This window comes from Cupressus sempervirens, chromosome 5 (assembly GCF_028749045.1).
Source record: "Cupressus sempervirens isolate cs-2001-9-10 chromosome 5, ASM2874904v1, whole genome shotgun sequence".
NCBI classification, from domain to species: Eukaryota; Viridiplantae; Streptophyta; class Pinopsida; order Cupressales; family Cupressaceae; genus Cupressus; species Cupressus sempervirens.
This window is the reverse complement of record NC_143122.1, coordinates 327,092,967-327,120,086: the sequence shown is the minus strand read 5'-3', so window position 1 is coordinate 327,120,086 and position 27,120 is coordinate 327,092,967. Positions and strand designations below refer to the sequence as shown.

Here is a 27,120-nt window from a genome sequence, read left to right as displayed (position 1 = left end):
TCAGATAGAAGCAGATAGAGAAGTTTCATTCTCTACATTAGAGGGGCCTTACAGTAGCTTGATATGGGAGTCAATTTTTTGAGCTTCCTTCCTTATGTTGAATACATAAAGGATGAGAAATTGCAATTCCATCACTTCATCATGGGCCTAAATTTCTCACTCTAGGGTGTAGTCCATTTGGCCTTCCCTACCACCCTTAGAATGGTAGTTGAGATAGCACTAGTTGTTGAGGATACCCAAGTAGACAAGAGTCTCAAGATTGGTCTTAGAACCAAAACTCGACCTAGTAGTCAGGACAACATAAACCTCCTTAGAAAGGGAATCAAAACTATGTAGTAGGGTCCTCTAAGGGCCAACAATATTAGTAGTAAAAACCACAACAAAAACAATATAAACCTCATAGGCTTATCAGGGCTCTAAGCCCAAGTAGTGGTAGTCACAGGTCCTAAATAGGATCAGAAGGCATAGCCCCCATAGTCTTAGTTATCAAAGACTCAATAGTCTTCCAGGGGTGGATACAATGGATCTAGTAGGTTTGGGGGTCCACAACAATCCAGATCTTAGGGCGTTTAGGTTTATACCTGAGGACTGTGCTACACATATAGTGGCATAGGTCATATAGCTAGAGAGTGTCTATAGGGATAGTCATCTAGTGGTTAGAGAGGGGCTATCTCAGAGCCTACAGTTGGTGACATGGGTAGATCCGATAGAGTATTTGCAGTGGTTGACAACCACTAGATTGAGCATCAGGCCATAGCGACTAGGGCTATAGGTATAATACAGGGTACTATGGTTGCTATTTTATTTGATTCGAAAGCTATAGACATTTTATATCTCCATATGTAGTGGAGTGTTACGGGCTAGTGGTAGTTAGATAGGATGTTAGTTGGGAAGTAGAGTTAGCCCTAGGAGCTAGAGTGTCAGTTAGTTCCATGGTGAATAATTGCCAGATTCAGATTAGAGACACGACCATGATGCCTGATCTATGCATTATCCCTCTAGGTTATTATGATGTTGTCCTTGGCATGGATTGGATTTATGCCCCCAGAACCAAGATGGATTTTCAACAAAAGAGGGTAGAATGTGTGGAAGAATATGGGATCTCTAGAGTGATCTTCAAAATGAAGAAACTAGTATCTCTTCATATAATTTCTGCTATGCAGCTTAGATGGTGCATGTGAAAGGGATGTTAGTTATTCACTATCACTATTAGTAATAGAGAGGAAGATTCAAAGGGAGAGTTATCCCTCGATGATTTTCCAATTTTGTAGGTGTATTTCATTTAGAGCTCCCTGGTATGCCTCCACCTAGAGCATCATATTTTCAAATAGATCTTGTGCCAGGAGCTAAGCCAGTATTGAGAGCCCCTTACAGGATGACTACTCATGAGTTTGGTGAGCTAGAGACTTAGTTAGAGAAACTCTTAGAGAAACGGCATATTCAATCTAGTGTGTCAACTTAGGGTGCACTAGTAATTTTGTAAAGAAGAAGGACATATCACTTAGGTTGTGCATTGATTATTGATAGTTGAACAAACTAACCATTAACAACCAATAGTCATTTCCTAGGATTGATGATCTCTTCGATTAGTTATAGGGTGCCTAAGTATTTTCAAAGATAGATCTCAAGTTGGGTTATCTATAGTTGAGGATTGTGGTAGTGATATCAATGAGACTGCATTTTGTACAAGGTAGGGTCACTACAAATTCATCGTGGCACCATTTGCCCTCATGAATACTCCAACTATATTTATGAGCCTCATGAATAGAGTATTTTGTACCTTTTTGGATAAGTTTGTGGTCATATTCCTTGATGATATTTTGATATATTCTCGTAATGAGAAGGAGAATGAAGAGCACCTAAGACAAGTGTTACATAAGTTGAGAGAGAACTAGTTGTATGGTAGCTTATAAAAGTGTGCATTCTATAGACCTAAGATGTATTATTTGGGTCATGTTATATCAGGCGATGGAGTCTCAGTAGACCCATCAAAGATTAGGGCCATCATGGGCTGACCAACACCCACCAATGTCACCGAAGTAAGGAATTTTATGGGACTAGCAAGATATTACGAGATTCTCTAGATTAGTATACCCAATCACATCTCTTCAAAAAAAAGGGAAGAAGTGTGATAGAGATTTCCTAGAGCTCAAGAGAGCCCACATGAGTATATTAATCCTTATAGTGCTAGATCCTTTTACGAATTTTGTGGTGTGCACAGATGCATGTTTGGATGGTATAGGAGCAGTCCTTATGCAAGATGGATGACCTATTTCCTATGAGTCTAGAAAGTTGAAGACTAATGAACTCAATTGCCCTACTCATGACCTAGATCTTGCAACAATTGTTCATGCTTTAGTGAGGTGGTGATACTTGCTTTTAGGTCATAGATTCAAACTTCATTCCAACTACCAAAGCTTGCAATACATATTCACACAGCTGAACCTTAATGCTAGGAAAAGAAGCTGGATGGAGTTCCTTTGTGAGTATGATATTGATGTTTATTACATCAAGGGAAAGGATAATGGGGTTACAAATGCCTTAAGTAGAAGGTTTCATGAGCTTTCATCTATGACTACTTGCATTGGTTTGCGAGAGTAGATCCTACATCACTTGTTAGCATATGAGCTTTATGCAGAAGTTAGTCAATTGGTGCATTCTTAGAGACCCTTAGAAGGGAAGTATTTAGAGTATTCATTGGAGTCTGATGGACTTTTGCATCATAAAGGATGTATCTATGTACCTTTCATTGGGTGTTTGCATGAGCTCATTATACTTGAGGCTCATAGAGCACATTATGCAATGCACTCTAGTGTTAAGAAGTTACATGCAGATATGAGTCAGTTATATCATTGGCTAGGCATGAGAGTGTATATTGCTAGAATTTTTGCAAGATGCCTTGAGTTTCAGAGGGTGAAGGCAAAGAATCATCATGCCAGTGGGCTTCTTCAGCCTCATGAGATTTCAAAGTGGAAGTAGGATGCCATATCTATGGATTTTATTGTCAGTCTCCCCATGTCTTCTCATCACCATGATGCCATTTTGGTGATGGTTGACACATTGACCAAGGTTTCCTACTTCTCACCCATGCATACTACATACATAACACAAGACATAGCTCAGGTATTTTTGCAAAAAATTATTAGACGTTATGGCATTCCCCATAAGGTCATCTTAGATAGGGACTCACTATTCACTTCATCCTTTTGGAGAGAGTTGTAGGAAACATTGGGCACTAGGCTCAATTTTAGTACAACATACCATCCTTGGACTAATGGTCAGACTAAGTGAGTGAATCAGGTATTGGAGGACATGTTACATATGTATGTAATGGACCATTAGGTCAAATGGGTGGAATACTTTCATCTTGTCGAGTTTGCCTATAACAATGGGCACGATTCCTCCATAGGTATGCCACCTTATGAGGCCTTGTATGGAAGACCTTGTAGAACACCCTTGAGTTGAGATAGGATTGAGGATAGAGTATCTATTGGTACTCAATTAGTCAAAGAGATGGAGTAGTAGGTGACCCTAATTGGACAATGCCTTAGAGAGGCACATGATAGGCAGAAGAAGTATGCTAATGTGAAGAGGATAGATTGAGAGTATAAGGTTGGAGATAGGGTCTTCTTGAGGGTGTGACCACTAAAGATTCTGATTTTATTTAGAAAGGGCTCTAAGTTGGCACCTCAGTTCATTGGACCATTTGAGATCCTAGAGAGGATAGGACCAGTTGCATATCATCTATCCTTGCAACTTATCCTCTCACACATACATGATGTGTTTCATGTTTATGTACTTAGAGGATACATTTATGATGAGTCTCACATTATACATTGGAATGCCTTGCAGGTGGAGTTAGATAGGTAGTTAGTACTAGAGCCTATTCGTATTATTACCTGACAGACCCTAGCTCTTTGAGGCCAAAAACTAGACCAGGCTAGGGTCTAGTGGGATCCTTATGATGAGGTCACAACTTCATGGGAGGATACAACAGAGATGAGATCTCAGTAGCCATATCCTTTTGATGAACTCCAAGAGGAAGTTCATGCCTAGTGGGGGAGGATGTGAGGCCTCACCCCGACCCATCATAGTACAACTGATACATTGTTATTTTGATACATTATGACTTGATATGTCGAGACATTATCAGATGGACTGGACATTATTATGTTATTTTATGTCATGTGATGTTTTACTTTGAGATGCTTAATCATGTAATTTAATGTTTTATGAACATGCATATTGATGATGTAGTACAGTAAATGAATACATAATTAGGAATATGATTAATACCTTAATTATGATTTTTTTTAATGGTTAAATATATGAACAAAAATGAGATAAAAGTTATTTATATGAAATATTGATGTTTTCATTTATGTGATTATCTAGATGAGTTTTAAATATATGCATGTGATTTTCTTGAAGTACGGATGTGTGGATTTAGTGTGCAGGATTATTAGCCAAGAAATCTAACAGAGAATTAGAACTTGACCCTATGTATAATTTGAAAAAAATAGGGTTGAGTCTAATGAAAGATGTAGAATCCATTGTTTTGTGTTTTTATTTGTATCATAATTTGAATGTGTGTATCATTCTATAATCGTAAATTGTAAAATGTTTAATATTTTGTAACAGTGATCTTATAGTGTCACTTGATAGTCATAATTCGTTATCAACATGATAATTAGGGTTAGCTGAGTAACCTAATAATTTGAGATGGACTAGGTTAGTAACCTAATACTAATTAGTTGGTAATCAAGATTAATTACCCTAATTAGAGTTTAGAGGTAAGTTTGCATTCCTAGGGTTTTTAGAAAGTCCAAGTATTTTAAGAAAATTAATAGGTCCTAAAATTGTCCTAGGGGGAAAAAATTAATGAGAACTAAGTATGTAGGGGGTATATGTATGGGTTGGGGACATTTTCCACCCCTCTAGACCCTTTTGTTGACTTTTGTGACCACCTAAATATCCCATTTTTACTTTAGTGCAAAAATTGGAACTTCACTATGAGTTTGACAAGTTTATACTCCACCATAAAGTTTGCCTTGATTATAGGGTTAAGTTAGAAGACTCTAGAAGCATTTAGTCAAGTTTGGAGTTATTGCAATTTTTAGGTGGTTGAGTTAGGAGCCTATTTAGTTACAAATTTGAGGGTTGGAGAGTGTTCACCCAATCTCTACTTTTAGAGAGACTAAAGCCAAGATTAAAAGAGGAAGAAAGGATAGCTCTTCTCAAAGTTTCAGTTTCCATAACCATTTGTGAAGGTAGGAATCCTTCAAGTTCGTGTCTTCATGTTGTGTTTTTATTGCTTAAGTAGGCTTTTTGCATGTGTGTGTATTCATATGTAAGATGAAACATGTAAGGGATGAGATTGTGATGGGTTTCTTAATTTTTTTCTTTTCATGTTTTACATTTTGTTTTATGAAGGAAACTATAAGGGTTGTGTTGGCATTGCTCACCCTAGATAGGGAAAAAGTGGCCATGTATGGGAGGAGGGCTTCAATTGGACTTCGGGTAGTCCAGAGTCTCTCCTCATGATGAGGAGAGGGAGAGAGTAGGGCGATATGGGCCCCTACAAAATATTTGTGTTTTGAGATTTGAGAAGTAAATAATGAAAGTTCTTGTGATTATAGCCTCAAAAGAGGCATCTGTTATGGTGTTGTGACCAACTTGTCCTACTCTGGAAAAATCCACCTTCACCCTAGTCTAGTTCATTAATGAACCTATTGTGCAAACCTAGGATGGGAGGATTTGATCATATGTGGTACGTGTTAAATCTAATTGTCTCTCAGTTAGTTTTGATTTCTCCATGGTTACCTTGATGTAATTTGTAGATTTCATAGTGGCTACCTTGATATGGGTCCAAGCATGAATTTAGAGTTGTTGTTGCAATTAAAATGTATGAGAGACTTCTCCTCAAGATAGTGACCCTATTGAAAAAAATTATTGTTAACTTTATTTCTGAGATGATTATGATATTGAGTTTTCTTCCCTGGTTCTTTCCCGAGGGAGTCCTTGAATCAGGTGTTTGAATGAAATGAATAAGAAGTGGCTAGCTCACGTGTGTTGAAAAAAATGAGAAATTTGCCTTCATATAATATTCTTTATGATTCAAATGTGTACGCATATGTTTAAATGGTAATTAGGTCAAATGATGATATATAAAGTTATACAATTTGATTCCGAACTATGTTAAGAAAATTTGATAATATAAATGGTATTTTATCTTGTATTTTCGTAATTGTTGAAAAGAGAAATTTCCTACATTAATGTATCAACATAACATCAAACTCTATACTATAATTCAATGTAGAGGTAAAAAAAATCCCCTTGCCATATAAATTAAATTGTAATTGAAAATCTAATACTTAGAAAAATATAGACATGGAAAAAAAATCTATCCTTCTTGAGCAAATTGCTCTCTACCCTTTGTATGGGAAAAATTTAATCTCCTTATTGAACATAGCATATTCCCTCAAGATCCTTTTTAATATTCCTTTTATTTATTTAATTAATAGCATGAAATAAAATAAACAAAAAAAAAGAATTATATATACTACTCTATCCTATCCTAAAGTCCAACAACTAAACTTTGAATTATCTCCTACCCTCCACCTCACCATCCTAGGCGCAGGATTTTGTGATCAAGTGCAACACATTAAATGGTTTGATTTTATCCACCTTTCTCCTATTGGCTTCATGTCTACACATGTTCCATGGCAACTTGGCTGAGTGCCTCATTGAATGTGAATGCTTTGATGGGGGGAGGGGGCGGCTTTTTATGTTTTAATTTGATGGGTCTCCTTAACCAATCCCAATCCCACACAAATTGCATCCTCCTATGATCTCCCTTAGGCAGTGTGAACCATGTATGGGGTGTCCATGTGAGCCTAGGGTAGCATGGGAAAAAGGGTGGTGGCAAAGTTAGTGAGTTAGGGGGAAAGTTAGGTGATATGTAGGGTTTAGTTAGTAGTTAGGTTTGGTTAATAAGTCAAGTTAGGATTTTTTTAATTAGTGTGATGTTAGAGGTAGTTAAGAGTTAGGTTAGGTTAGTTTTTAGGAATAGTATAGTAGTTAGTTTTATTTTTGTATTATTATTTTAGTAAAGTTTAATTAGTTATTCTTTTAGTATATATATTTTTATTTGTTAGTAAGTGTTAGTAAGTAATTTAGGATTAGATTTATGTAGTTTTTTTTGTAAATAGAATTATTATTTTGGTAATATTGTTCTAGTTTTTCTTAAATTTAATTCAATATATTTAAGTGTAAAGTTGAATGGGTTAGAATTAGAATAATGATTAGAAAGATATTGTTTATTTCATTTAGTGTTAGTTATGTAAATGTTTTGTCTAATAGTAGCATAGTTGTAGATTTAATTACTATTATTTTGGTTTAGTTATTTAAATTATTTAATTAAGTTGTAAATGTTGATGTTTACCTTATTTTATTTAATATCATAATTATTTAAAAAAAATAAAAGTGAGATTAGTAATGCATTGAAGGGTCGCGTTTTATAAGTGGTAATGGTATAGGGTCTAATGTAGTAGAAAAAAATGTCAAAATCAATTAAATAACAAATGTTTTAATCCTACACATTTGGAAATAAACTGAAATGAAGTGTTAAGTTATTGTTAGGGAGACCTATATCTGCATTTCAACATACCTATAATTTAACTTGTGAAACAAATATATAGATTCATATCAAAACATAATGTATCATGTAAGTTGTAGTCAAACATATATCAACTTAGTGGATTAATTAACTTAATTTTTTTGTGTGTGTGTTTTTGCCCCATTATTTTTGGCATGGCACTGACAGTGATTGGTTCGATTGATAAAATAGACGAAAGAACATAACAGTAAATTACATGTTTGAGCAATGAGCTCTTCTTGTAGTTGAAGTTGCATGTTTGGGCAGTGGACTCTTCTTGCATACATTGTACTCCAAGTCCTAACAGGGTTGACACAACTCCTAACATGGTTGGAATCTCCTAACAGGTATTCAAAGTCTCCTAATAGGGACTCTATATACTAAATGTTGTAATAGACTCGTAATAGGGTCCATCCTCTAACAAAGAATATTTATATTAGTACATCATCTTGTGGGCATCATTCCCACTGGGGTTTTCCTTTTGATCAAGGGTTTCCCTAGTTAACATATCTTGTGTTATTATCTATGTGCATCTTATTATGGTTGCTACTTACTTTAATTGAATGGTTAAGTTTGTTTAAAGAAGATAAAATTTTTAATTGTTGGATAACTAATTCACCCCCCCTCTCAGTTATCTTGGTGGACTATTGTTTCTAACAAGTTATATGCTCTGTAAGGCCCTGCCAAAGGATCCAAAGAATTAACCTAAAGTTTCACTAAGTTTGGTAACATTTTTTAATTTTTACAATGAAAGTTAAACTACAACATACATATAGTAACAGAAGCAATAACATCATTCAACTGAAAGTAAACATAACATACATAACAGGTTACATTCTTAAGGATCCCTTAACATTGAATCACATCTAACATAACTAATTATGTTTCCATCTAATACTACATCCACATGAAATAATAATGAAAAGTCCAACGTTCATAAGTTACATCTTTGATTGCTCAATCATCCACTGTACATGCCACAGGGTATGAAAGGCTTAAAAGAATATACATACGTAAAATAAAGTACATCATCATACTAACTCTAATCCGTGATGCAATAACATAAATGAAACCACAAATCATACATGATACATCATCATAGGAGATAACCATAAATTACAAACATAACTAACTAAGTGCACAGTTCCTCCCAACCATAAATTGCATCATTAGACCATCATGGATCCTAGCCATCCCTCTGTGCATAACATCCCAAATCACCGAAGAGATCATCGGTATTAACATGGTAGGAATATCACTCCTAAATCATACTACATCATATGTAGAAAGATATCTAAAATACAAAATAAAACATAAGATAACATCATCTAACATATGCAAATCATTAATGTGAGGATACATGTCCACCATCATAATCCATGAAGATAGATACTAACAAAGAATGCATCAGCCACAGTGTCTCAGACGGATCTCAAATGGTAAGAGTGAAAAAGCACTACCACCTGACTGCGTGGAACCTAAATGGCCCACTCCCACCGTGCTGAGGAGATAATCTCAAGTCCCAAACAGGTTATCAAAAATCACATAACATAAATACTCTCTAGGTCCAGGAATCCTAAAAGTATACTAACTCAAAGGTTCCAACACAAACTGAAATCTAATCCCAGAGGCACACAAAGACATGTAGGAAACCTACTATGCAAGCGAAAAAGTGTCATCACATGGATCAGACTAGAGTTACCCTGGCAGTCTCTCAATAGACCCCGGCCCCCTAGTGATCCCTGTGTGGCCACTAGTATCCTCTCATACTAACGAGGCTTACTATGGAATGTAAGGTCACAACCAAGCATTCTCTCTACTCCCATCCTAGCCTGTACAAGCACTCGAGGCATGGGCGAGAACATACAATTATCTTATTAGGTTCATTTAATCCCCATTTAGTGGAAATGTTTTCACTTATTAAAACAACTTACAATGAGTTACCTTGGCAGCCACTTAGGGCCCTGACCCCCATCGCAAGCCACTTCCCGACACTACAAGTAGATAACCTACCCTAAGATCATGGAATCATAAATCACAAAATCACCACAGTCCTATACAAGTGATTGGAAAAATACCAAAAGATAATCCACAATAAGAGCATTATATCTCGATGAGCACATGAAAAGCATCCATGGATAATCATGACCATAACAATTCTCTATTGGCAACTGAAGGTACCACTCAAAAGTATCCATTGGTTCTCAATAACCAAAATATATCTCAAAATCATACTGATCGAAGACTCCAAAATGGTTGAGTCAAAATGTGTCACAACATGACATCATCAAGAAATAAATCAATATTTTAGTCCCATTATGGCGACTAGAAAGTAATCCAAGGATAACTGATTGATGACTCAAAAATGGTTAAGTCAAGTGTGTTAGATACATATAACTTAGCTTCACTCAAGAAGACTAATGAGGAATAACAATCAATAAATACAAACATCTCATAGAGCATGCCATCACATTACCATGGTTGGGTTTATAAAGAATCAAGATCAAAAGACATCATCATGACATCACAATCACAACCCCCGAGCCTCTGGTAGATGTCCTATAACTGGTCAACACTAGTCAACCCAAAAACCCAAAACAAGAAGCATAGAGAAAACACAATGCAAGCACATGTTTTTGGTTTGCTAAAATTACATAGTTGAATTGAGTATGGAGGTTTTAGTTTCTATTTGCAAGTATACTTCAAGTATATAAGATTAATCATTTGACCTACAAGTCAACCCGTTTGTTCCCTTGATAACATTATCCTTCCATTATTTAAAATTACATTCTAAGAATAACTGAAGGATAAATATTTACTCATTACACTAACCTTCATTGTCCCTTAATTAATATTATTCACTTTATTAATTAATCTTAATTAAATCAATTAATAATGAACATAGGTATGACTCTTTATCATTCTAACAGTCATTAATTAAAACTCAATTAAATATCACTAAAATTTAGGTCTCTTAATTTAATCATTATAATATTTAAATCATCACTAACAACCATTAAAATATCTAAAGTCATTATTCAAGTCTTTAGAACAAGACTTATCAACTTCGATGTAAATACTTCACAACTTTGCTAGAAGAATCGATATTAGCATATCAATTAAAACTTTATTACATAACTTAATTATTAATTAAATTTAATTAACTTGAATTAATTAATTTAATTAATAATTACATATCCATACCAACAACCCAACGAATATCAGTTGATTAATAACTAACTATAATTTGTAAGTTAAAAGTCAACTATAATCCAATTCTCCAATATTAATAGTTCAATAATGACTTGTTATTATTTAATAACAAGTTATATTGGAAATCTTATTAATAAATCTATAATGACCACATTCGTCACTCTTTTCAATGAATACTAATATTTCCTTAACAAATTTGTATTATCGATAATCATTTCAATTAAGATTCTATCTCATAACTTAATCATCAAATAATTTGCAATTATTTAAAATTATCTAGTAATTTCATTACTATATTATTAGCTCAATGAATATTTCAAGCGAGAAGACTCTTTTCTAAAATCGACTAAGGTAAGCGTTCGAATAACTTAAATTTTTAAATTTATAATTTGATAATTTTCTCAACACATTATGAGTTCTTTTCCATTAAGTTCGATCTCCACTAGTTCATTGATTCCCAATAAGCCAATGTGCAATTCTATTGAATCCCAATAACATCGATAACAACAATTGAATACATCTAATAATTAGCCTTAATTAAACTAAATTTAATTAAGTTAATTATTAAATTCTAAATAAAAATTATAATATTAACATATAATTATTACAAATAATATTATTATCCTAACTAATAATAGTGAGCAATTAACAATATTGTTTATGACCTTATATATATCTATATTTATAAAAAATTTCAACAAAACTATAATTAAAAACTTAATCAAAATTTTAAACTTTATACATATTAAAAACTTTATACGTATTAAAAACTTTATACATATTAAAAGAGGGGCGCTTTGAGGTTTAAGCGATTTAAAAATCGCTGAGCAACTATATAAAAAGGGTTGTGCGGCAGTAAACAGGTCCGTCACGGGTACCCTGCGATATGCAGGTACCTTGCGACTACGGTACCTGCTGGTGCATGAAAACAGAGGGGGGGTACGGGAGGTATATCCCGACCCTCCCACAAATATGTATACGTTTTGTTTTTTTAATTACAACGTTATTAAAAACATTTTCCACCAATGCGATTCGCAATATTATTACATATTTCTACTGTGATTTTAAACAAATATATACATATATGTATATACGTATATATATTAATGTATATACATCTATACATATAAATGTATATATATATGTATATATACATATATATCTATATATATATACGTATATATATATATAGGTATGTATATATATATATGTATATACATATATATATATACATAGATATAATATATATATATATATTATATCTATGTATATATATATATATATGTGCAGATTTTATATATTTAAAAAGAGAACACATATATAACTTTTAAATAAAAAAAGGCTTTCTAATTCTTTAAATTAAGAATTATCCCTTTTAAATAATTGTTCTCTAACTTTACCCATTATTTATTCTTTTAAAATGCATTTGAAAACCCTAACCCCTTAGTTTCCTCAGATCTATGCCTATAAAATTTTCTTATAAAGAATTTAACTACCCATGACAAAATGCATACAACCAAGATATGAAAATCCCCATAAAGCATTCAGAAGACACGAAGAAGACAGGAAGTGCAAGATGCGAAAATAACATAAGCAAAGTCACAAGTGTCTACCCAGACACTAATGCTAAATCACTTCTCCTCAGGATCTGCAGAGCAAGCTCCTTCCTTCTCCCACGTTCTCGATCCTCTAACCACGCTCCAAACGCTCTCTCCCTAAGCTTCTAGGAGTGCCTAAATATAAAGAACTCTCAGGAAGCACCTAGAATGTCTCTAGAAACAACCAGAAGGTGTTGACAACTAAGCATGAGTCTTTTCCAACCTTCTAGATGAGTCATAAGGTTGTAGACACCATGTGCTTAATTTGTGCACTAACCCTTGTGTTGTTGAGAACACGTGCATAATTAGAGTGCAAACTCCTGTGTTGTCTACATGACAACTCCCGAGAATTTGCAAACTCCTATGTGAATGAATATTAGAATAATGCACATTAATTAATTTAATATTCACTTTACTCTTTTCAATTTAATTTATTAATTTTTAAATCTTATGCACTCACTTTAATAACTCCACTTGTTCTATCTTAATATATTTTAATCACATGCATGCATCATGTGATCTAGAATCTTTTAATAATTTTAATATCTTTTCCACTTTTAAATTTATTTTCAAAACTTAATTGATAAAATATTTATTAACTTAAATAATAATATTATTTAGCATTTATTTAAAAATCAACTCTAAATAAATATCATCACATTCGAAATTTATATTTATAACTTTCATCTCAAACTTAATTCTTTTATTTAATTAATTTTCCAATTAATTAAATAAAATAAATGTCATATTAATTTTCCATTTAATTATATCATTAACTAAATCTTTTATTTAGACTTAATTAATAGAAAATACACTAAAGACTCATAAAGTAAAATACAAAAACCCATCATAGCAAAACACATACAAAATCAAACCAAAAGGGTTAATATCACGAATTACGTCATCCGATGTATTCGAAGGGTATCCAACTAAGATACTTGTCCTAATTTTCAATTAGGAAAAATGGCTTAAAGGGTTGGGATTTGGACTTGAGAATTTATCTCCCCTCTCTTACCATTTGAGATAATGTGATAGGGTACACTCATCCTGGCAATTCAGGGAAGTCGATACCCGGTACCTACAACTTGCATAAAAACCATGCATGTACATACTATATATATGCTAAGCTAAACAAGCAATGGCAGGAAGTGGTGCATCGTGTAGATCCCGACTAGTAGGTGACTACGACTCCCTTCCTTGACCACATCAGAAATGCCATCCAAGAACAAACACACACACCATACACATGCAAGTATGGGGTAAGTATCCATAAGAAAACACATGTGATAATAAACCATCTAACTAATCAATAATTGAAAATAATGTAATAATCATCATGCATACGTGAAATGTAGAGTACCAAGTAATCTCATCATATAATAAACTGAATCCATAACACAATATCTGATAGTCTCAAAACTAACCATCAACATAAAACTAGCCCTAAAAGAGTTCGACAATGATAACAAAAATGCAACCTAGGGGTAGGCACTAGATACTCCTTAGTGTTCACATATGCCAATCTCACTTCTTCACCTTGAACTAACTCTCTCAAGTAATGATACTTGATAGAAATATGTGTTGTTCTTGATGGGGGGTTTAGCTTGTTCAAAGCCCAATTTGGAATCAACCTTTAAATGTAATTGAAATTGAAATATCTAATTGACCAAGCTAAACCCCCCACAAGAACCAAACATATTTCTATCAAGTATCATTAGATTCTTTAAAAATACAAAAAACATTTACATTTCTATGTGGAATTAGATACCGTTACTATGTTTGTGGTATTTGATTTCCTGATCAATTTCATTTGAATGCATTTGGATATATCTAGATATATTTTCTATGCATTTCTTTACTCTTTATCATGTGGCACAAGTTATTTTCAAGTGTTTTCAAATGTCTTATTGATAGGGTTGATAATCCTCCTATTTGAGATGAACCTTTGGATTTGGATGTTGATTACTCTCTTCTTCATGAAACCATTGTGGATGATCCTATGGATAAAGACATTTGTTTATCCCCTCCTCGCAAATAATATTTTATACAAGAGGGTATTTTATTAATGGATGAAAAATTCATACATGATGATAAATCTTTTTCTAACACACATTTCTCTTATGTGGATATTATAGATGCTTTACCTCCATTTGAGATTCCTTCTAGTGGTGAGGCATTACCGGAGAATGATATGACTTATCTTAATTCTCTCCCTCTTAGTGATGATCTTATGGAGAATCAAGATTCAACTTCATCTTATCCTAGGATGTCTTCTTTGCTTCCTTCTTATGAATTTGTTTGTAGTGTTGAGACAACTAACATGGTTTATCCAGAACCTTTTTTGACTATCAAAGGTTGTCCTCACATTACTATCAAATGTAAACCTATGGAGTCTTTAGAGTCTTTTAGTGACCAAGGTTCTATAGCCCACACGTATCATACAAGGAGTAACCTTCAACCTCATCTAATGGTTTCTACTTCATTTCCACCCTTTCAACCCATTCTTCCTCCTTCACTCCATCTTCCTAGAAAGGAATATGATTTGATAAACCAATTACAAAATACCCCTGCCAAGATTTGTTTATGGGATCTTCTTCAAACTTCACCTACTACTATGAAGCCTTGCAAACATCTCTAAATAAAATTTATGCTCCTATTATGGAGCTCCACATTTTGTCAACAATGTTAGCCTAATCTTTGGGGGCTTGTTGTCTTGTATAGTGTTGCAAGTGATATAATCGACCCCCTTCCATCTTTATTCCTATGCTTGGGGGACAAGGATGCCATCTCTTTCCTTTCTATCTTTTCGGGATCCACTTTTCCTTGGTTAATAGTTATCTATCTATTATGTGATATTCAATCATACATGAAAATTATGGTTTATATTTAGAATCTTTGTCCTTGATCATAACCTATTTCATTGCTTGACATTGGCTTTCCATGGTTGATAAATCTCTCACCTTGGAAGCTGCATTGTGTGCTATTCCTCACAAGGGTTATTTTTTCTTTTCTTGCATGATATCTCTTTGCATTTGTCCCTTCCAAGGCCTCATAGGAGTTGTGACCTTCTTGGCTTGGGTGTTGTCTATGGATATTGTCTTGATGTTGAAGAAGGCTTTATCCTTGTTCTTTTATTTCCTTAACATGTCAAAATAGTATGTATTTTTGTCATCTTAAGGAGGGGGACATATATACGACTTCCCTTGTTCTATATTATGCATTTTTGTTCTAACCTTTTTTTTGCAACATGCTAAATCTTAGAAGGTAATGCACATAAGTTTCTAAATTCTTAAGAGACATGCATTTCTAATTTCAAACATGCTAAATCCTTGAAAGGTAATGCACATAATTTGCTAAATCCTAAAGAGATACACATTTTACAAATGTATTCTATGGTAATATGAGAATATGGATCCATGGGTAATTTATAAAAGCCTCTAGAAGATGAACTACATGCATGCACAAAGCTACCAAAGGGCACATAACTTTATGGGGGTGACTATTAGGTGTTTTCCTGGTGGTCCATCCCATCCTTTTGTGGTTTATAGTGAGATACACACATCTTACTACACAAGCTGGCCACTCCTCTCTCCTCCCTCTTCTTCTTTTTTTCTAGAGATGTCTCTCTCTTATTTTAATCTTGGAGTTGACAAAGAATTGATTCCTTGGGGGCTTGAGGATCTCTTTGTCCCTTTGATTTTAATAATATTATCTTTTCATTATGTTGTCCTTTACCAAGAGTTTGCATTGAGTCCAAACTCTTTCTAAAGTGGGGGCTTAATGAATCATCTTAAAATGGAAGCACTTCCATGTTAAGAGTGTTTAGCTCTCTGAGCAAGTGGTTTGGGGTCATATCAAGCACCTTGAATGGGTCCTTAGCTTAGCTCTAGCTTTCTCCCTTGATTCTTCCCCCTTTTCCACTTTCTTTCTGCATTTTTCTAGCACGCTCGACTGAGATCCTGAGACCTCAAGGTCAAGGTCAACCTTGACCATGACCTAGGTCAAGGATGACCTCAACCCTAACCTAGGTTAGAGTCAACCTTGACCTTGAACTGAAGTCCAAATTTCAAGGTTCCATGATTTATGGATGTTGGGTTTCAAAATTTTCTTTTCTCCCGCATCTAGGCTGGTTTTTTTGGTCTTCAAAATGGAAAAATCTTAAATAACATTTAATCTAGGTCCATTTCTAGGGGTTAAGGTTAATTTGGGATTTAATGCCCCCATGTTGACCTTCTGTAGAAGTTTTTTCCCTAGATCAATATATAAGGAAGCCTCCTCTCATTTTCTCTAAGGCACATTGTGATATCGAATAATCCATCATCAAGCATTCAAGAATTCAAGCATTCAAGATCCAATTCATCAAGGAGATTCATTGTTAGCCATTAAAGGATTCACGATCTATGGAGCCCTCTTGTTGAAGACTCATCCATTTCCATTCAAGCCTCTTCCTACTCCAAGACCCATTCAAGATTGGTGTTGAAGATCTGAGAAAATTGATTTGAGACATCCTACACACAATTCTACATTCATTTGGAACATCCATACTTTGTGGATTCAATGATTTGAATTCTCCACAAGGATTTCAACATAAGCAAGGTCACTAGTACATTTGACCCCATTTTTAGACCAAATTTTTGACCATCTATTAAAATGGGGTCAAATTGGTTGGAATAGGCAAGAAAAATATTATTTTTTCAAATTCATGCCTGTGTTGGTCAAAATTTTGACCAACACGTATTTTTCCCTAAGTGTTGGTTGAAATTTTGACTAACATGGGCTTCATGATGTTAAAATACAAAAAGTTCTATTTTGGGTACACAAATACAAACACATCCGGGAAAATGGAAATGCATCAAAGTTCTATTTCGCATGCACAAATACAAACACACCAAGGAAAATGGAAATGCATCTCTTCTATGAGGAAGTGAGGGCATCTGTGTAGTGACTCTTGCAACAACATAAGTCACTAGTTTGTATGTTGGGGGAAGTGGCTACCCATGCTACTTTTGTTGATTTCAGGGGCATTGGAGATTTGCTGGAGTGTAGGAGCCAAGAAGGGTTGTATGCCTCCTCGGTTGGGTCAGGTTAGGGGCCCCTAGGGCTTCGGTTGAGTAGAAGAAGTCAAACTATTTGCTCTGCTCCCGAGGTGATCTATTTGTGGTTGAGTGTGCTCACTTTATGATCTCGTTTATTGACTATATCTCTCCGATGGGCCTCTATCTCCTCCCATCCACCCCAACCAACTGGTGCAGATATTAAGTAAGTCTCAAATTTGGATTGAAAAGAACATATTAACTACATGAATAGACACATTTTTTAATGAACAATGGCTTACTTTGAAAATTTTGATTATTCTCTTGCTTTTTTCAAAAGACTACGATGTGTATTCTTTTCACACCATTTAAATTTGCACTGGTATTGATGATTTCTAGTTCTCTTGGAATCAAATTCTAAAAATTTTTTGTTTGTGGAGCGTTTTTGTGTGTTGCATATAAGGGTTGGTTCTTTAAGCATCAAGATTTTTCTGCTTTGTTTTTTTGATTGAGAATGTTATCTTTGTCAAAGAGTAACTCTTCTTTGCATATCTAAGGATTCTCTTTGGGGAAAGCATATCTGAAGTTCTAATCTATGCTACTATAAGGAGTTCCCTGTGAGAAGGCCATGGCTTCTTAGAGAAACCATGGAGTCAGATTAATCAGCCCTTGGTTTTTTGGTGTGACTGATTTCTACTTCTAGTAGTCAAAAACTCTTTGTTTGCAAGCAAACGGTTGATGGAAAGGAGCTAGGTTCTTGAATTTTCTTCTTTTTCAATGGAAAGAAGGCCTCATAGGGGCCTTAGAAAAGTAACATAAGTTGACCCAAAGAGATACTTGAACACATACACAATAATATCTCTCTGGGTGGGAGAGGAATCTTGGGTCTACTATTTTCAGATAATGTATTCTTTGGCAAGTTTTGAATAATATAAGACACACTTCATTATTTAAATCAAGTAATGGATTTTCCTAAATGATTCATTCATACATTTTTCCCTTAATACATAAGCCCTTCATGTGAGAATAGGGGAGAAATTTTATAGCTGGAAGGACTATGTGAAATATTTGGCATCAGGCAGAGATTCTGACAGTGTAGAGGATATGGGCCAAAAGAGACCCAGAAAGAAAGTTGGTAAAAACCAAGCTAATGTGGTCAAGGTTCAAGATGAGGGTGAATCTAAACCAGCTAGAAAACACCCCAAATGAGCAGCCACTATGATGAATTACAAGGAAAAGACACTTCATCCGAATGCAAAAGATTCAATCATTGAAGCCAAGGAGGAAAAAACTATGGAAGAGGAGGAGCTTGCCATTAGTTTAACAGTGAATGAACAACACCAAGAAGAAATGCCTCCACAACGATGCTTGATAGATTTTATAATCCATGATTCTAAGGGTGCCTCTCAGCTAATAAAAATAGTGTATGCTATGGATCTTTATATTTCTGGATTAATTTTGCCAAAGGAAGGTTTATTGGATAAATCAAAAGTGGTTCATTTTGAGGGGTTTGGGGTTGTGGAAACATGGTCCATAATAGGATATGAAAATGGGTCTTCTATTATATGGCTTCAAACTAAGGTAGCCGAGTATGTGTGTGTAAAGCCTGCTGGCTCTTATAAGAAGTTCTTCAGTATTCTAAATGAAAAAGCAATGCTTTGTGTTGAGGTATACAAGGCTCTTTCCAATCCTGATGGAGGTAATCCTGAACTAGGATTGGATGAATTGGTGGCACGTGTTGCATGATCTATGTCTTCTAATAAGAGTTTTCAAGGAAGCTTTTGTGGGAGAGATTTCATACTTTCTCAGGGAGATTTAATTGTAAAATAGTTAACTAGTTTGGACAACATTTCTGAAGAAGCCGATCAGATTTTTACTGGTTTACTTGCTCTTATAGCTTTGGAGTAGGAGTGTTTTTAATCAAAACATATGAGGCTTGTTGGTATACAAATTAAAGAGAGCTCTGCTAGTACTGCTATTGGTGCTTCATCTGTCTATGACGAGGATGAGAAGCTTTCAAGATTGATGCAAGAGGAGAATGATTGGATGGCTGTAAGACCAAGTCGGAAAGTCTTAAGGCAAGAAGAAGTTCTAAATCAAAATCAATGAAGATGAAATTGTAAATGATTATCCATTTCTTGCATATTATAAGGCCACTGAAGATGAAATGGATGAATATCTTTTTTATGATGATTCATGTATATTAGATCCTAAAGATCTACCTCGCAGGATGTTGCATGATTGGTCTTTATACAATTCCAATTCTAGGCTTGTTCCCTTGGAACTTCTTCCAATGCTTGGTGGTACTGAGATAGATACTGCAGTATTTGGCTTAGGTGTCATGACATAAGATAATGGTAGCGGCTATTGCTTGGATGCTAAATCTGGAGGGGGTAAAAATTCTCAAGATAACGAGCTGCATGGAATTCACATATATTTAAGTGCTATCAAGGAATGGATGATAGAATTTGGAGCAAATATGCTCTTCATATTAATACACACTGATGGTGATTGGTATAGGCTTGGGAAGCCTTCTAAGAAATATTTACCATGGTATAAACCCGTTCTAAAAATTTCCAGGCTTGCAATCAAAATAATTGTATTGCTGAAGGAGCAGAGTCATGCTTCAAAACTTTCTTTCTCAGATGTGATTAAGAAGCTGGCAAGCCTATATAAAACTAAGCCATTTGTTATCTCATACAATCTAGATGCTATAGAAAGGTATGTTGTTGTTCATGGTCAAATCATTTTGTAGTAGTTTGCAGAGTATCCAGATGAATGCATACAAAGGAATGCCTTTGTGACAAGCCTTTCTAAAAAGATGGAACAAAGACATCATACAAAATTGTCTTTCACAAAAAATGGAGTCATAGTTAAGGAAAAGAATTTGAATCCTAGGGCTAATGCACGGCCTAAAACTATTAGCAAACAAGAAATGCATGAAACTACTACAAAGCTAATAAGTCACATATGGAGTGAGTACTACTCAATTTCTATGTCTGATGAAATAAAGGAGGAAAATGGTGAGAATGGTGAGAAAGATGAGGAAGAATAGGCTTAGGAAGACAGTGAGGATGAGGAAGAGATTGATTTGATTGTGATGGACAAAATTGAACTCTCCCCTATCATTATAATAGGGAGAGGTAGATTGAGTAGTAAAGATATAAAATGGGTAGGCCAATCTATTGGTAAAACATCATCTGAAAAACCCCTGTATAAGATGGTTTCTGCTGATGGAGATATTGCTATCGGAAGTGTAGTTCTAGTGTATTCAAAAGGTCAGGACCAACACTCTAAGGATCTTCCCACTATTCTTTTTGTTTAATACATGTATGAGAAATCTAATGGGACAAAAATGATTCATTGAAGAGTTCTTCAGAGAGGCAGTGAAACTTTGTTAGGAAATGTTGCTAATCTTCGCGAAGTCTTTTTGACTCATCAATGCCTTCAAGTTGAACTGAGTGAGACTCTATCACATTCCCAACATTTTTTCCTTTCTTGATAGTCTTCAATGTAGGGCTTCTTTCTATTCTCCATTCTTTCTTGGCAAGCTTATGCTATTGGCATTTCCATTTAGCTTTATGTCTAGATTGATGGAACAAATTGTGCTAACAAAATGTGTAGAAGAACTTTGTAAAGAAATTTCAGACTTGACTATCGTACATGCAAAAACAAATCAGAACAATTCACCTTTTTTGAGATACAAAATTAATCTGTGCACAAAAAAAAATCTAAAGATGGATGGATGACCAAAATTACCTTCTAACAAGTGATTTCCATTTTCGTTACTTAAACAAGTAGAAAACTCTTCTTCAGTGGAAGCACTGAAAGTTTCACATTGAATGATATCCTTCCCCAATGTGTTTTTTCCTTCCAATCTGCAGCTTATCCATAAAGGAATTTAACAAGAATCTTGCAGTTTGTAATGCTAAGGACACACCAAGAAAATTTAGTTCATTGTAGTAGATAAAGCAAGTGATCACAATGAGTTAGAAAAGAACTCTAGAGAGTTAATGGATTGATAAAAAATTAAGAGAGGCCAATTGCAAAAAACACTTGGCCACATACATCAAGTTGTTTGAGTAGAGGCTAGTGTTTCTACATGGAGCATGCTAGCTACTATTTAGGAATATTGTAATTTGAATAGAACAGTTACTTATTTACTAAGTCAAATAGTTGTAACATTTGTTTCTATTTTTTTACTAAAAATGGATTGATCTGATATCAGATCAATGCAACTTCTACCCTGGTTTTGTTTGGATCTAGTAATTAATACCAGGTCCTCCATAGTTCTTTCCAATGGTTGAAAAGGTTATTTTTTATGAATGAATTAACAAATTTATAACCTATCAACAAATGTGGTTGAATGTTGTAGGAAAAAAATTTGGATTTTGATGAACATAAAGGACGAATAGTTATCGGGAGGGTAAACTCTGGTACTATTCATAGAGGTATGGAGATAAAGGTGTTGGAAATGATTGAAAAGCTCTTGAATGAAGAGTAATGGAACTGGTAAAGAATGTTTTCAATGATTTTTTTGTCATTAATGTCAAACCTGCTACTTGCAAGAATGACAATTTCTTTAGTGACCCAAAAACTATCAATTGGTTGATTGACAAGGAGGTGGCAATCAATAAGATGTAACTGCGTACCTAGAGAAAGGTTGAAGTTATGATGTTTTAATGAAGTGTAAGGATCAGCTAAGCCATTGATGAAATAGTGTATTGATGATATACTCTAAGATACAGAGGATGGACACACTAAGACACATGATGTAAGGATTAACTAAGATCTAGTTAGTGCCAAATAGATTCTTAGTTGAAGTCGAGCAAGTTCAATTTTAGTGTGTGCTGAGTGATCTTTAGGTGTCGAGCAGTCTTCAGGTGCTGAGCAAGAAATAGGTGCCGAGTGAAGATATAGGTGCCAAGCAAGATACAAGTGCCGAGAACACAGAAGAAGCCGAGCATCAGAAAATCAATAATGCCGAGTTGCTACATTATTTTGAAAATTGAAGATTCACCAGATTTGAGCTGACATGGTAGTTATCTAGAATTTTGTAAATCAAATAGAAGATAAGAATGATGAGCCAGTGGCACAGAACACTATGTAAAATGTTTTTGACGAATACAATTGGATTCTAGACAAAGTTTCTAGATAAGAGCAAGATATGGGATAGATACATTGTATCCTACCTAATCTATTGAACCCTAAAATTGGAGAAGGCAAATCGAGTAGGAAAGGTATCCCAGATTTCTATTTAAGGAGTCATAAGGTCACGAAGCAAAGTGGTGGTCAAGCATGAAAGCATGAACTACTGAAGAAGGTGCTAAGGTGAAAGAGAGCACAGATACTCTGCTTTGATAGGTGACCATAGATATGATTGCATTGGTATGATGACTAAGAAGACTCAAGGTGATGAAGCTTGAGATGACAAGCTAACAGACCTGAAGTGATTAAAGCCAAGAAAAGGATTGAACTGAAGTGTGATTTGTAATCTGCAAGATATGTTGTAAGTTGTATCAGATCAAAAGCCATTATTGTTACTCTCTAGCAATTGTAATAGTTAAAATAAATCCTATGGAATTAGGTTGGTTTAATAGCCATGTTGTAAATCCTTTAACAGGGTGACATTCCAAGTGAATGTTCCAAAGTCCTTTAACCAGGCCCATTCCTAATAGTATGGTGAAATCCTCTAACAAGGTCACATTTAACAATGTGTTCTAGCCTTTAACAGGGCAGGCCTTTAACAGGGCAGACAATCAGAAGTGGTTGAAATCAATTGCGCAGTTATTTTGTGGGTATCATCCCCACTCCAGTTTTACCTTCTTATTCCTAGAAGGTTTTTGGGTTATCAAATCCTTAGTGTTATGGTGTGATGCATGTTTACTTTTCATGATTGTTTAATGTTCAATTGCATGCATGATAGTTTCAGTTATGTGCCATTAACGATTTGTAGAAAAAGTTGCATTAGACATCATTGGACCTTGAATAACTGATTCACCCCCCCTCTTAGTTATTCTAAAGAATTATAACAAAAGGTAAAGGATATTTTAGATATATAGAAAGAACAATAAATTTGATGCCACAGTTAACCCTTATATTAGATATATTCCAACAAATGTGGTGTTCAGATGTGGCATAGCGACATTGCATATGATTGGTTGAAGATAATGTTAGAAAATTTATTTGCATGACATTTTGTATGGACTCTGGGAAAATTTTATGGTCAATATTATGCAAGTAAAAATAGAGAATCCTTGCAATGAAAAAAATAAAATTCCCAAATTGAATATAAGAAATCTCAATACCAGAGTAATTGTAAATCTACAGACTAGGCTACCTGATGGCTACTGTTTTTTAGCCTTTTTATTGCAAAAGGTGAACATTATAATTTATAATCTATTCCATAGAAACTATTCTTCAAACATATTTGCCACTGCTACACTTTGGCTTCTAGGGTCTGTTCTGTATGAGTAACATATTATGTTGTACTTTTTTGTTAAGGTTGTTTTACTTGATTTCTTGTTCAATCATTTGTTTCTTAAAATTACATCTTTCAACAACCTCTTCAACACTTAGTTTTAAAGGATTCTTACAAAGCAACTTTTCTTGTTACCAAATTATGACTTTTAGTAATTCATTTTCAACTTCCAAGTGAAGCTCAAAAGAAAGAAAGGATTTTATATTCCTATTTCATATCAAAATTGTTTTGTAAATTGATGTAGCTATTTTCATTGAATAGAAATGTTACTTGAATGCTATGAATGGGTCAAATGGACAAACCAAGGCCATATATGTTATGCTAAGAAAAATTGGATGGTGGTAACAACACTAGTTGTATTATGAATATTTTAGAAATCTTTTCACAAATGTAAAAGTATATGTGAAGTTGAAGATATTTGCTGAGATAATATTTCTTTTCTTACTGTTTATATTTATTTTACCTTTCTAATGCTATTTTCCTAATGGTCTAACATTATTTTCTCTGTTCATCTAATTTTTAAGAGGTCTTAATCAGGTATTTAAGTCACAAATTTAATTGCAGCTCTTCTTAATTGAAACTGCTACAGGTGTATTCATCAGATGAAAAATTTAGGTTGGGTAAAGTCAATGAATTGTTTGTGTATGAGAATTTTACAAAAGTTCCAACTGAAATGGTCAAAGGTTGAGATATTTGTGCTATCTGTGGTATAAATGATGTCCTTGTATGTATATATGTTCCTCTGTCCATCCATTAAATATCCCTAATTTTCATTCCTAATCTTGTACATCACGAAGCATTTCTTTTGAGTAATTTTCAAGATAATACTGAAATGTATAGTTTTTGGCTTTTTTGGTTATGTACTATGATCAATACAGATTGGTGAAACTTTGGTAGATAAAGTTAATGGCTCATCTTTGCTTGGAATTAAAATTGAACAACCTACTGTGAAAATGGCATTTGCAATCAACACTTCACCATTTGTTGGGCATGAGGTTTGCTCCTTGATTAAGTCAAATAGAGTTTATGTACTTATCATAGACACTTCTATTGATCAAGCTAATTCATTTTTTATTTGAACAATTTTTCAGGGGAAACATGTGACAAACAAAAAAATTAGGGAACATCTTTATCATGAACTTGAGAGGAATTTGGCAATGAAAGTTGAAGATGGGGAAACAACTGATACATTCATTGTTAGTGGGAGGGGTACATTGCATATAACAATACTAATTGAGAACATGTAGGTGTATATGGATTTTTATTTTCTCCAAGCTGGATATGGTTTATTACAATAATATGTTCTTTTGCAAGCTGCAACACATTTATAATTATGGAGCTAGTTTCTTATCATTGTGCAACTATTTATCTTGAAAATCTTACAATCAAAAGGAACCTTTGAGAATTATTTTAACATTTTGATCTTGTAGGTGGAGGGAAGGATTTGAGTTTATGGTAGGCCCACCTAAAGTTATAAAAAAAAAAGTTAATGATAAATTGTTTGAACCCTATGAGGTACAATAATATCTTCATCATCCTAGATTTCTATTGATGATTGTGGAATCTTATAAAGAGTAAAATGATGAAAAGATGATGAAAGTATATACTATATGCATTTGCAATATCAAACATTACTTCTCATATGTTAGAAATAATGAAATGCAGATTGCTATTATTGAAGTACTAGAAACATATGTGGGTGCTGTTGTGGAGCTCCTGGGAAAATGCCATGGGCAGATGCTTGATGTCCTTTATCACACCTGGTTATCTTGAGTATATAATTTTTTTGTAAATATTCTACATATAAAAAACATGAAGTAGATATTTATAATCAACTAACTCTAGGTTGTCTTTAGCCCATCATTTTTTTGTACTATTTTACATTGATTTTCCTATAGTGACATTTCTACTTATCTATTTTTATTTTGAGATGCCCTATGATGTATAAGACCTTTGATTTCACTTTGATTTTCCTTTTGCATGCTTACTATCATTTTGTGTTCAACAACTTGATGTCTCCATTTTGATTGGCACTAAATTATGCTTATGAACACAAGTTTTTGTCAGCTCTTACAGTGCTTCAAGATATTGCTTGTGCCCCATCAGGTGTTTGAATAAAGTCTTTTTCTGAGAACAAGATGTAATAGCCACAACTTGATACGTTGATTCATAGAAACCCAGTAGACACTAGCTAAGTGTCTATCAGAAGAATAAAATAGGTTAAAAATATGGGTTTACAACCTTGGAGCTTGTGAGACAGGATGACTCTAATTTAAAGAGAAATTGGTAACTCTCTTGCATACACGAGGAATGCATGTTTGCTTCAACCAATATGAGCATTCTACCATGTAAATTAGAATATGATTAATAAATTACTTTTTATTAATATCAGTATCTTGTATCCTTCTAATCTTTTCCCTCACAACAACATGTTTTGGTGTTTGCCATGGAAATGGTCATAATCATACTTATTTGGATAGTTGCTCATCAACCATCTTGCATACTGTCAGTAGTTTTATACAAGTAACAAGACAATTCTCTTTGGTATTTTTTTAGTTAGCAAGTTAATTTTATAATTTAGATATTGTGGATTGCAAAAATTAGATTTCATTCTTTCAGTATTTGCGTCCATTGATGGAAATTCAACTATTAAATTCTTTAATGTAAAAGAGACATTTTTCTTTCACTTGAACTATGTGATGCAGATTCAAAAATGTTTTGTTGGTTGGAAATCATTTAATCAATTGGATATCACTAGATGAGTTGTTACAACACCTAAATGTTTTGAGGGAATAGTATATTTTCATTTCTCGCTTTCAATGTAATGGCGAATGGGCATTAAATATTTGTTTGGCATGTAATTTTTGACATTGTGGCTTAGCTTTGATAGAATTGATCACTGCATTTAATAAAAATTGATATCAACTTTTCAAGGACAAGTCTTCATAATTCTTCATGAAGTAAATAGTATTTGAATTGCCAGAGTTGAACTTTGATATAGAATTTTTTGCTTATTACCTATATTGGATATAGAATTTGTTGCTTATTACTTGCATTGGTTATGTTCAAACACCAAAAGAAGTGCTTGAACCAAGCCTCATTAATGTGTAGGTAGAAATTCAGGATCTTGATGGTATC

General features: G+C 34.0%; 1 pseudogene; it reads left to right on the top strand.

Annotated features, from left to right (window-relative positions):
- Positions 1 to 25,755, top strand: part of LOC149555998 (DNA (cytosine-5)-methyltransferase 4-like) — a 33,893-nt pseudogene extending 8,138 nt beyond the window's left edge.
- Positions 25,756 to 27,120: the final 1,365 nt, after the last annotated feature.